The 12,802-nt window shown below is 39.9% G+C and overlaps 1 protein-coding gene across 5 annotated transcripts in view; it reads left to right on the top strand.

The window, feature by feature from the left end:
- LOC106059838 (sonic hedgehog protein) overlaps window positions 1–12,802 on the top strand; it is a 246,213-nt gene that overhangs the window by 141,268 nt on the left and 92,143 nt on the right. For all 5 annotated transcript variants that reach the window (XM_056003738.1, XM_056003732.1, XM_056003737.1 and 2 more), the window contains exon 2: window positions 794–1,141. The gene's annotated coding sequence lies outside the window, so the exon portion shown is untranslated. The remainder of the gene's footprint in view (window positions 1–793; window positions 1,142–12,802) is intronic.

Here is a 12,802-nt window from a genome sequence, read left to right on the forward strand (position 1 = left end):
GTCTTGACCTGGCAGTGCAATAGAAACTTTACTTATTAGTGGCAATATTTTTGGATACTATACCAAAATCAACAATCAGATGTATTCTGGTTTAAGACTTTCAAACCTATAAATGAGTTATGTATTTCTCATTTAACTTGTTAAATGATGTTTATAAGTTGGTTACTATTGTCATGGAATCCAATGTTTAGAGTTTAATATTTGAGGAGTAAATATATATTATAACATTGTAAGTACTATTACCTAGAGGAAAAGACTATATCTTGTAAATAGGAAATACATACCTAATGAGGAATAAGCTTGAAGTTTAAACGTTTTCGGAACGTCATGTATTTTGAGCCTGAAAACTTTAATAAATTGAGTTTGTAAAAGAAACAGGTTTATCCACTGGCAGGGGCGTTGCTAGGAATTTTCCATCATGTAAGGGCACGGGACGTGGGGCTTGACCACTTTGGCGGCCACTGCATTTTGCGTAATTTTTAATGTAAAAGACACTCATTCTCCCCCCCCCCCCCTTTACAGTGGGGGCCCGAGGGGATTTTCTAATTGTCCCCTTCCTCCCTCCACCCTAGCTACGCCACTGTCCAGTGGGCAACTAAAACACAAATAATGACTATCCAGGTCACTTAGAAGGGAAAAAAGTTTTTTTTTTTTTTATATAATAAATGTATTGTTAAAATTTTTTCATTTATATTTAAGTTTACCTTTAAAAGTAAACAAGAAATACTCTAATTGCCAACTTAGAGAGAATGAGGTATGCAGTCAAAGAATTTACCTTTTTCTTCCATTCCAGACTCTACTAAAGACACCAGTGTCTACTATCAGGTAGCCAGGTAGTGAGTACCCTGGAATTCGTTGAATGTGATAACCGCCGTATCGTTGCAGCTTTTAGACAGAAAGGGAGAGATAGAGGCTACACTAGTCACGCAGCAGTTATAAAAGTCTTGGTTTTCAAGTCAAGCTAGTTGAAAGCCCCCTCCCACCCTCAACCATGTTGGACATGTCCAGAAGATGTTGAATCGGTCATTAGTTCTGTGCGAGTGGTCAGTTTCTTTTGGCTTGGATATACTTGCAGACTTCTTGAGACCATGACGATTGCAATCTGGAGAAGGGACGAGCTGGAAATGGTCGACAGAAAATGGTGAGTAGTCTTCCTTGTGTTCACTTTAATGAAATACTTGTGTTCAAACATGTACTTTAAATATGATTATTTCTTTGTTATTATTTTCTTTTACTTTAATCTCAAAATAAAATAATTAACTCATAACACATAAAAGACATAAGAATATCACAAATTAATTTATGAATCTTTTAAATTTAGCATTCTAGTGATTCTACATAGTAAGTATGGCTGCCTGGTAGTGCGGTTGGCTCGCTGGACTGCCGTTTAGATTTATCTAGGGTCCCGGGCTCAAATCCCGCCCGCTCCCATCCCCCGTTGTCCTGCGGGAGGTTTGGACTAGGAAGTAAACTATCTTCAACTTTGAAGGAACATCCGAAAAATGTAAAACATTTTACAAACAAAACATTTTACAAACAAAACATTTTACAAACAAAACATTTTACAAACAGTAGTGTAAAGTAAGAGTGCTGATGTGTTAGGTTTTACAGAACATTGAAAACTATTCTAGGTGCTTGAGTGTGGCCGTATTTAGATTCGAAAACTTAACGCACAAAATCATTGCAAGATATCAATTCATTGCAAGATATCAATTCATTGCAAGATAACAATTCATTGCAAGATATCAATTCATTGCAAGATAACAATTCATTGCAAGATAACAATTCATTGCAAGATAACAATTCATTGCAAGATAACAATTCATTGCAAGATAACAATTCATTGCAAGATATCAATTCATTGCAAGATAACAATTCATTGCAAGATAACAATTCATTGCAAGATATCAATTCATTGCAAGATAACAATGAATGACTAAGTTCACACTGTTCTGTAACAGTACATTAACTTAAATACTGAATGGGCCACAGTCGAGTATCTGTCCCTCATTGACGCAGTCAGCCCAAGAGTCAAATGCAACTGAAAACAAATATAAACAATATCTAACACTCCTACAATCGTTACGTCCGTAAAGGTCGCGTTCAGAGTCAGCTACGATACGTGGCTGTACTAGTCAAGTATTCAACAGTAGATCTGGCCCTAACGTATATTTAATAGAGCTTATATTTAAAGTTTGATATTACATAGTTAACAAGAATGTTCTATTCAACTCAAGAAAGACAATAGTTTGCTGTGTTTTAAATCTATTTAGGACTTAATTTTTTAATTTGAATTCTCTAAATAGTTATGGGACTATAATGACAGAGAGAGAGAGAGAGAGAGAGAGAGAGAGAGAGAGAGAGAGAGAAAGAAATATTTATACATAGATAGATCGATATTCGATCGATTGATCGATTGATAGATAGATAGATAGATAGATAGATAGATAGATAGATAGATAGATAGATAGATAGATAGATAGATAGATAGGAAGACATATATTTGATAACAAAACTACATAACTACATTATGTTCTCAACTGAACATGTCTCCCAAGAGGTTTGAACTTGTTAATTATTGAGACCACTCATGCTTAGTTACATTATACATAGGTACATCCTACATTCAAGTATACATTAAGCTCAATCTAAACATAACTCTCCACCCTTCCCCCTGACTAAAATAAAAGGTACATTTTGTTAAGCGCCTTCGCGTTGTGTCTTGTGCAGATAAGTCTAAACGGAGGTAACACTCAAATAACCAAATCAATTACCTTTACCTATCCCTTAGTCTGTTGGACCGTCGGGGCACCATACAAGATTTGTCGACCGTCTTTCTCCATTCCTCTCTGTCTTTTGCCTCCATAGCAGGCCAGTCCATTCTTTTATATCGTCTTACAATCGCTCCCTCCGTCTGCCTCCTCGTCTTTTTCCTGTTACTGTTCTCTAAAGGAAGGTCTTTGCAGGGCCGAAAGGGCAACAATTCAGAAATTAATCGAAGCTAATGAACGATGTGGAACAAGAATGAAGGGGACCATCGAATGTCGCTCAGTTAAATATCTACTCCAGAAACCTAAAGCCGACCTCTCTCTAAAGCTGCCAATAGTATTCTGTGCTTACTCTCGTTACACATCAAAACATAGTCTTGTTTTTAATAGTCGCTTCACTTGTTGCAAAGTCCAAACTTTACTCTTTTGATGAAACAAATAACTTTTCGCGACAAACTCCTAACCGTGTCTTAACAATTTACATAAAGGTTACACTCTAGAATAATATAAAGGACTTTTTAAAATCAATTTTTAATATATAATCTAATGAAATCATTCCGATGAGAATTGAATTTAACTTATACAATTCTTCCACTGAGGTCCTGTGGAATGACCAAGACGAAAGGGTCGTCCAAAGAAAAAAAAACTGGCAGGAGAATTTAAACGAATTGACCGGCCTCTCTCTCGATATCTGGCTAAGAACATCTGCTGACCGGGAAAAGTGGAGGGATTTGGTTACGGGAACTGTCACAGCATCCTCAAGTCGAGAGAGTAGAAGGACAAATGGCTATGAGAAGTAATTTCTTTATAAAAATTGACTACAAACTGTTGAATAGTGCCGGTGCTAAAAGGTGTGAGTCCTTGGGTAAACTGAACATACGAAGGGGGAACAACTCGCGTAGTATTAATATTCCTTTATGATTTTTTTCTATTTGGGCATTGGGTGCACTCCCCTGTTTGTCCGATCTTAACTAACAGATGCTACGATGTACACCCCCCCCCCCACACACATTTCCTCACACATCTCCCACACATCTCAAAACACACGCACACGCACGCACACACTAATGAAACTAATAGAAGCAAATATTATTCAACTGTTAGTTACAACAATAAATTGAGTCCCCCCCCTAAAAAAAAAAACAACGCACGCACGCGCGCAAGAACTCGTTGACACATAAACACGCCCTTACTTTCCGCGTTTACACAATTCTTAATAAACACACACAAACACACCTCTGCGCATGCGCAAACAGTTCCTCCCTGTTCCCCTCCTATATCTCCGTTTCCCCCTCCTTTGAGTTTTGAGAGACACGCCTACAGCATCCCAGAACCTCGTGAGATGTAGATATATTATGTGTATATAAATGTTGAAGGCCAATAACCACTCACGTAACACGGTACAAAGCGCCACGGTGGTTGGTGAAATGTCGTCGGATCTCAGAGCTCACAGACTCAGGTAAGAGAAACGTGGCCTGGTAGTTCCACTGGACTGGCAAGCTGGTTGGGCGCAAGCTCTTTTTAACATCTCTCTCACTCTCTCTCTCTCTCTTCCTCTCTCTTTCTCTCTCTCTCTCTTTTTCGGTCTTTTTCCGCTCCTCTTTTCTTCGTGTGTTTGGGTCTCTGTATCTTGTGTCTTAGTTTCTTAGTACTCTAGCGTGACGCTTAGGTCTCTCTATCTATCTTTCATTCTCTCTTCTCTCTCTACCCTCTTGTTTACTTTGTCGCAAATCACCTCTCCCAGTCTCTCTTTACGGCATCTTTTTCACACTCTTTCCAATTCATCTCTCTCTCTCTTTCTCTGACTCTCTTTCTGTCTGCCTTCTGTCTCTCTCTCTGTCTCTCTCTCTCTGTCTCTCTCTGTGTCTGTCTCTGTCTGTCTCTGCTCTCTCTGTCTCTCTCTGTCTCTCTCTGTCTCTCTCTGTCTCTGTCTCTCTCTGTCTCTCTCTGTCTTTGTCTCTCTGTCTCTTTCTCTGTCTCTCTCTCTGTCTCTCTCTGTTTTTTTCTCTGTCTCTCTCTGTCTCTCTCTGTCTCTCTCTGTTTCTTTCTCTGTCTCTTTCTCTGTCTCTTTCTCTGTCTCTCTCTGTCTCTTTCTCTGTCTCTCTGTCTCTCTCTGTCTCTTTCTCTGTCACTCTCAGTATCTTTTTCTGTCTGTCTGTCTCTCTCTGTCTCTCTCTGTCTCTTTCTCTGTCTCTCTCAGTATCTTTTTCTGTCTGTCTGTCTCTCTCTGTCTCTCTCTGTCTCTTTCTCTGTCTCTCTCTGTCTCTCTCTGTCTCTCTCTGTCTCTCTCTGTCTCTTTCTCTGTCTCTCTCTGTCTCTGTCTGTCTCTCTCTGTCTCTCTCTGTCTCTTTCTCTGTCTCTCTCTGTCTCTCTCTGTCTCTTTCTCTGTCTCTCTCAGTATCTTTTTTGTCTCTCTCTTATCATCTGTCACATAGATCGCAAGGTCCGAAAGGGGAACTTTACTTTCTTACTTAACTCTGCCCCTCTCTCTCTCTCTCTCTGTCTCCCTCTGTTCTCTCTCTTTCTCTTTCACTCTGAGTACCTCTCTCTTTCTTTCTCAATGTCTTGTTGTTTTCTTCTAAACCACTCGTCTCTCTATCTCTGTATCTCTACCTTAGCGCATTACACACACCTCCCATTCCCTCTCTGTGCGTGAGCGTATTTGCGCGAGTAATTCCTCATCCTCAATTCAGCTAGGTCTAATTATTGGCAGGATGATATCGTCGACCTTTGACCTCCTGAGAAACTGGTTTGTGTCAAATAACTCTTCATTTAGATAACTGCTAACTGTTAGATTGTATACACAGATATAGACATTAAATGAGATGGGATCAGCGACTTCCAGGAATGTCAATTATTGGAAACAGGGTCACCGAGTGCCAAGCGATCCAATGACAATGCGTTAGCGCCCTAGATGTAGCTAAATAGAAGTACTTCAATCTATGCATTAACTTTATCTATGTAGCACATAGAAGTAACTTACTCGGCCTATACGCTAAGTAGAATAGCCATAGACAGAGAGGAATAAAACTCTGGAATGCCTGCCTGCATCCGCTGGCTACCCCGCTTTATAGTCAATGCACAATCAATTAATTAACATACAGTAGATAAAAGTTTGTCAGTTCTAAAACCAATGTCAATAAAGTAGTCAACATGACTTGTCCATTCTCTCTTTCTCGCTCTCTTTCTCTCCCTCTCTCTTTCTCTCTTACTTCTCTCTTTCTTTCACCTCTTTATCTATCTATCTATCTATCTATCTATCTATCTATCTATCTATCTATCTATTTATCTATCTATTTATCTCTCTATCTATCTATCTATCTGCCTGTCTGTCTGTCTATCATTTACCCATCTCTCTCTTTATCTCTGTAAATCCTATACCTATCTACCCGCGTGAACGACTCCTTACCTCCTAGTTTTCCCCCCTTCCCTAAGTTCCCTACCCCTATCAGCTTGTCATCGTGTGTCAGCTTCAATTCGACTGTCGACTAGCGCTCTGGCCTCTGTTGTATTGGCTGCCTTAACTTGAAGTCTCCCCCCCCTTGCACCCCCCTGTCTACTGTCTATAGAAAGTACACGCCTGCTAATACATTACCCCTGGACCTCTCTCATATATAACATTGAGCTCAAAATATTTCTAGACGAATCTTGGTGTTGTTATCAGGTGTTCTATTATAAAACAGAAAAAAAAAAAAACCATTAGATCATAAATGTAGCCTGTCGTCATTTTGATTTGACTTCAATTTCAATACCAATAATGTCAAACATTTCAATACCAATAATGTCAAACCTTTCAATATCAATAATGTCAAACCTTTCAAAATCAATAATGTCAAACCTTTCAATACCAATAATGTCAAACCTTTCAATACCAATAATGTCAAACCTTTACCATCCTGGTGGCCAGACGATATCATTTCACGGGTCGCAACATCAAACTAAAAAAATGTCGATTTCAATGGAACAAATCACCATCGGCTCTATGGAACAAATCACCATCGGCTCTATGGAACAAATCACCATCGGCTCTATGGAACAAATCACCATCGGCTCTATGGAACAAATCACCATCGGCTTCAATGGAACAAATCACCATCGGCTCTATGGAACAAATCACCATCGGCTTCAATGGAACAAATCACCATCGGCTCTATGGAACAAATCACCATCGGCTCTATGGAACAAATCACCATCGGCTCTATGAAACAAATCACCATCGGCTCTATGGAACAAATCACCATCGGCTCTATGGAACAAATCGCCATCGGCTCTATGGAACAAATCACCATCGGCTCTATGGAACAAATCACCATCGGCTCTATGGAACAAATCACCATCGGCTCTATGGAACAAATCACCATCGGCTTCAATGGAACAAATCACCATCGGCTCTATGGAACAAATCACCATCGGCTTCAATGGAACAAATCACCATCGGCTCTATGGAACAAATCACCATCGGCTCTATGGAACAAATCACCATCGGCTCTATGGAACAAATCACCATCGGCTCTATGGAACAAATCACCATCGGCTTCAATGGAACAAATCACCATCGGCTCTATGGAACAAATCACCATCGGCTTCAATGGAACAAATCACCATCGGCTCAATGGAACAAATCACCATCGGCTCTATGGAACAAATCACCATCGGCTCTATGGAACAAATCACCATCGGCTCTATGGAACAAATCACCATCGGCTCTATGGAACAAATCGCCATCGGCTCTATGGAACAAATCACCATCGGCTCTATGGAACAAATCACCATCGGCTCTATGGAACAAATCACCATCGGCTCTATGGAACAAATCACCATCGGCTCTATGGAACAAATCACCATCGGCTCTATGGAACAAATCACCATCGGCTGTATGGAACAGATCACCATCGGCTCTATGGAACAAATCACCATCGGCTCTATGGAACAAATCACCATCGGCTCTATGGAACAAATCACCATCGGCTCTATGGAACAAATCACCATCGGCTCTATGGAACAAATCACCATCGGCTCTATGGAACAGATCACCATCGGCTCTATGGAACAAATCACCATCGGCTCTATGGAACAAATCACCATCGGCTCTATGGAACAAATCACCATCGGCTCTATGGAACAAATCACCATCGGCTCTATGGAACAAATCACCATCGGCTCTATGGAACAAATCATCGTCGGCTCTATGGAACAAATCACCATCGGCTCCAATAGAACAAATCACCATCGGCTCCAATAGAACAAATCACCATCGGCTCCAATAGAACAAATCACCATCGGCTCCAATAGAACAAATCGCCATCGGCTCTATGGAACAAATCACCATCGGCTCTATGGAACAAATCACCATCGGCTCTATGGAACAAATCGCCATCGGCTCTATGGAACAAATCACCATCGGCTCTATGGAACAAATCACCATCGGCTCTATGGAACAAATCACCATCGGCTCTATGGAACAAATCACCATCGGCTCTATGGAACAAATCACCATCGGCTCTATGGAACAAATCACCATCGGCTGTATGGAACAGATCACCATCGGCTCTATGGAACAAATCACCATCGGCTCTATGGAACAAATCACCATCGGCTCTATGGAACAAATCACCATCGGCTCTATGGAACAAATCACCATCGGCTCTATGGAACAAATCACCATCGGCTCTATGGAACAGATCACCATCGGCTCTATGGAACAAATCACCATCGGCTCTATGGAACAAATCACCATCGGCTCTATGGAACAAATCACCATCGGCTCTATGGAACAAATCACCATCGGCTCTATGGAACAAATCACCATCGGCTCTATGGAACAAATCATCGTCGGCTCTATGGAACAAATCACCATCGGCTCCAATAGAACAAATCACCATCGGCTCCAATAGAACAAATCACCATCGGCTCCAATAGAACAAATCACCATCGGCTCCAATAGAACAAATCGCCATCGGCTCTATGGAACAAATCACCATCGGCTCTATGGAACAAATCACCATCGGCTCTATGGAACAAATCACCATCGGCTCCAATAGAACAAATCACCATCGGCTCCAATAGAACAAATCACCATCGGCTCCAATGGAACAAAACATCCTCGGCTCCATTGTGCAGTGTGGGCAGAAGTTTCTAAGGGCCGGAAACACCTATTGATGGACCCACTGTGGCAGCGGACAGTAGTTTGGTCATCGCTGAATATGTTGAATGAAAGGTACAATGTACTACCCCTTGATATGTTGTAGTAGGGACGTGGAAGAGGACATTTACTTGAAATCATAAATACGCACTCCCCCCCCCCCCTCCGCTTTAAAAAACAAACAAACAATTCAATGGCTCTCTATTTACAATTATGACCTCACTCCTATCATTTCTTAAAAGGAAAAGTGAGATTTGGTCTTTAGAGTAAAATGACTTGTAATACAAGTTATAAAGAGTGTGTACAATTCTTCTATACTTTTGTTTGCTGTACAATGGCACTGTTTCTCTTTATGGCAGTGTTTCCTTAACCAGTGCTCCGCCAGGCCTAGATAGGTGTTCCACTAACAAGTAGGCCATCACGTGATTTCATCTCTCTTTAAAAAAAACAAGTATAGTGTTCCACTAAATACTCAGAATTTGCGAATTGTTCCAGTGTGTATAACTTTAAGAAACACCAATCTGTGTGGTATTCTCATAAATGAAGGGAGATCCCTAAATGGCAATCTTTATGATGAATATATTAAGTATATAACAAGTAACGTTTCAAAACGTTGTTGGTTTGTTCTTAAGACAATGTCTCTGTTATGATGACTGTTTGTTTGAGCGATTATTTTAATTTTAATAACTAATGAAGGATAGGTACAAAAAACAAACAACAAAGCAACATTTATTAACCGACTACTCTCACTGAAGAAAATCCTGGTTACGCCCTTTTATAAATTTACTCAGAGTAAATTAATTCTTGTATAGTAATATAGATCCAGATCTACAAACATAATACAAATTCTATTTAAGACTAGCGCATAATGTTCCAGAACATCTATTTGTGTATTAAAATCTTTAGTGAATAGAAGCGGGAATTTCTGCTGTAGGAAAAATGATAACAGACAAACCAGAGTTTTACCTGTGTGGCCAAGTAGTTAGTAATTTTTTTTTTGAAATGTCAAATTTCTAAGAAAAATCGAGCTCCGTGCCCATCCAGGATTTTAAACAATGAAGAATTTGCTAGCTGATAAGAGGAATAGTAAAAAAATATGCAACCTTCAGTATAGGTCAGTCCCCCTTATACCACGCTCTTTCTCTCTCTCGGTCTCTCTCTCTGTCTCTCTCTGTCCCTCTGTCTCTCTCTCTCTTTCTGAATCTGTCTCTTTCTGTCTCTCTCTGTGTCCCCCTCTCTGTCTCTCTGTCTCTCCCTCTCTTGTTATCTCTCTGTCTCTATTTCTCTCCCTCTCTACCTGTCTCTCTCTGTCTCCCTCTCTGTCTCTCTGTCACAGTCTCTCTGTCTCTCTATGTCACTGTCTCTCTGACTCTCTCTATCTTTCCCTCTCTCTCTCTCTGTTACTCTTGGTCTCTCTTCTTCTTTCTCTCTAACTGTACTTCATATTAAGGAATATAAATATAAGTCAAAATGTATCGGGTGGGGGGGGAACAAAAAGTAAACAAAGAAGACACTACTGTCATGAACTAGAGTTTGAACATCTACCCCCCACCTACTGATGTGTTGGTCACTATAACGGATTTACGGATTTTCCATTCTGTCAGTGCCATTAGCGGGTTTTCATTTTTGTCACTAGCCTTTCGACACAGCTGCCAGGTCCAAATTTTGTTTTAGCTTTTTTTTTTTTTTTTTATAATTATAAGAAAAATAGTTGGTCAGAACTTTTGTTAAGAAATATTTGAAAAGAGACCAAACCCACTAATCGATTAGGGCACCGTAGTGTTGACCCTCAATTATCTCCCCCCGTTACCCGGGCTAACGTTATGTGAACATTGGTCTAATAAAACCAAAGACATTATCGAGACAGTTGGGGGGGGGGGGGGGGGGGAGGGTCTCGTCTCGTGAAATGAAGGGCCGTTAAATTCAAATTAGGGCAGATAGTGGCTGAACGGTTTGGGCCACCGTGAACTGGACGCTATAGGTTTATGGTCAGCGCTGGGAATGGGTCACCGAGAGAGACGAAAGGGTTTTTGCCCAAGCTTTGTGTTGGGGTCCAACCAAGATCGTTCTTTGATGGACGTGGCCATAATGACGGCTAGTCATAATATTGTGAGTAAAGATTGTACTCGGAGTTTCTCGGACTCCTTGTTTCTGTGTTGAGGGTGAGTCACTCTGAAAAGTGCGACGTTTATAATCTACCATTGAACTCACTTTTCAACCAGGTTATTCTCTAGATACATCTCTACAGCTTCTCAAAACTTTTCTATAACTTTCTCATAATTATTCCTGTAAGTATAGTTGTTTTTTGTTGTTGTTGTTTTTTTTGTGTGTGTTATATTAGCTAAAAAATATATCTTAAAAAAAAGACGGGCAATTAAAAAAGAATTAATACTATCCTAAAATAAGAGTATACATATGTATTCCCACTTTGAGCAGTCTTTTGAAAATATCTCATTTATATACATCAACAGCATTCATGTATTCATACATCTCTTTCGTCATCAGTATTTATGGTCCATGTGTATACATCTACATCATACATCAAAAATCATACATCTACATCATACATCAAACATGTCATTAGGTTGCATTGTGGGAAGGGAAGTCAGCAGCAAGTGAATAAAACGAAGATCTCTTCGCCCAGGTTTCTGTTTAAATAGAATTTTACTTTGGACAATCCCTTGTAGCTTTTTTTGTTTTTTTTTCGACTATTAAATTCAGGAAAGTGTAATCAAAAAAGTAAAAATTCCAAGTGTGTCAATAATCTATTGGAGTTGATTCAATGGTAACGTAATCCTATTGTAACATGATTTCACGATAACCTGATTCCATGGTAACCTGATTCCATGGTAACATGATTTCACGATAACCTGATTCCATGGTAACATGATTTCACGATAACCTGATTCCATGGTAACATGATTTCATGATAACCTGATTCCATGGTAACATGATTTCATGATAACCTGATTCCATGATAACCTGATTCCATGGTAACATGATTTCACGATAACCTGATTCCATGGTAACATGATTCCAACATGCGGACAAATGCGGATTCGTAAGTGCCCCTATGACTTTATTTGAAGACTCTGAAGAAACACAGTATAGAATACATTTTCTTTGAGTTGAATGCTTTTGAAACACAGTTCAAGAAAAGAAAGTCACCCAGCGATGAACAAAACAATGAAATATAAAATACTATAAATCACTTGTACAATTAGAATTATTGCTTGACTGACATCAAATTGTATTATTGAGTAAATAAATCACTGTAAAGATATCAAATTATCCTAGACAACCACGGAATAACGTGTAGATGTTATCCTAGACAACCATGGAATAACGTGTAGATGTTATCCTAGACAACCATGGAATAACGTGTAGATGTTATCCTAGACAACCATGGAATAACGTGTAGATGTTATCCTAGACAACCATGGAATAACGTGTAGATGTTATCCTAGACAACCATGGAATAACGTGTAGATGTTATCCTAGACAACCATGGAATAACGTGTAGATGTCAGAATCCGCATTGGCAAAGCTCGAGCAGCCTTTCATCAGCTGAAGAACACCTGGGGATCTAGGGAAATAAGCACCGCCACCAAGATCAGGCTCTTTAACACTATTGTCAAGACAATACTATTTATGAAGCAGAGACCGGGAGAACCACCATCACCACCATGAAATAAATTCCAGGTTTTCATCAATACCTGCCTGAGGAAGATTTTTATGATCCGCTAGTCAGACAAGATCTCGAATGAGGAACTGTGGCAAAGAACAAAGCAGCAGCCTATTGGAGTAGATATCGTTCAGAGGCGATGATGGGTCAAACTGTTCTCAAGCCTGCATCCAACATAATAAGGCAAGCCCTAACCTGGAACCCCCA

Source organism: Biomphalaria glabrata, chromosome 11 (assembly GCF_947242115.1).
Source record: "Biomphalaria glabrata chromosome 11, xgBioGlab47.1, whole genome shotgun sequence".
NCBI classification, from domain to species: domain Eukaryota; kingdom Metazoa; phylum Mollusca; class Gastropoda; family Planorbidae; genus Biomphalaria; species Biomphalaria glabrata.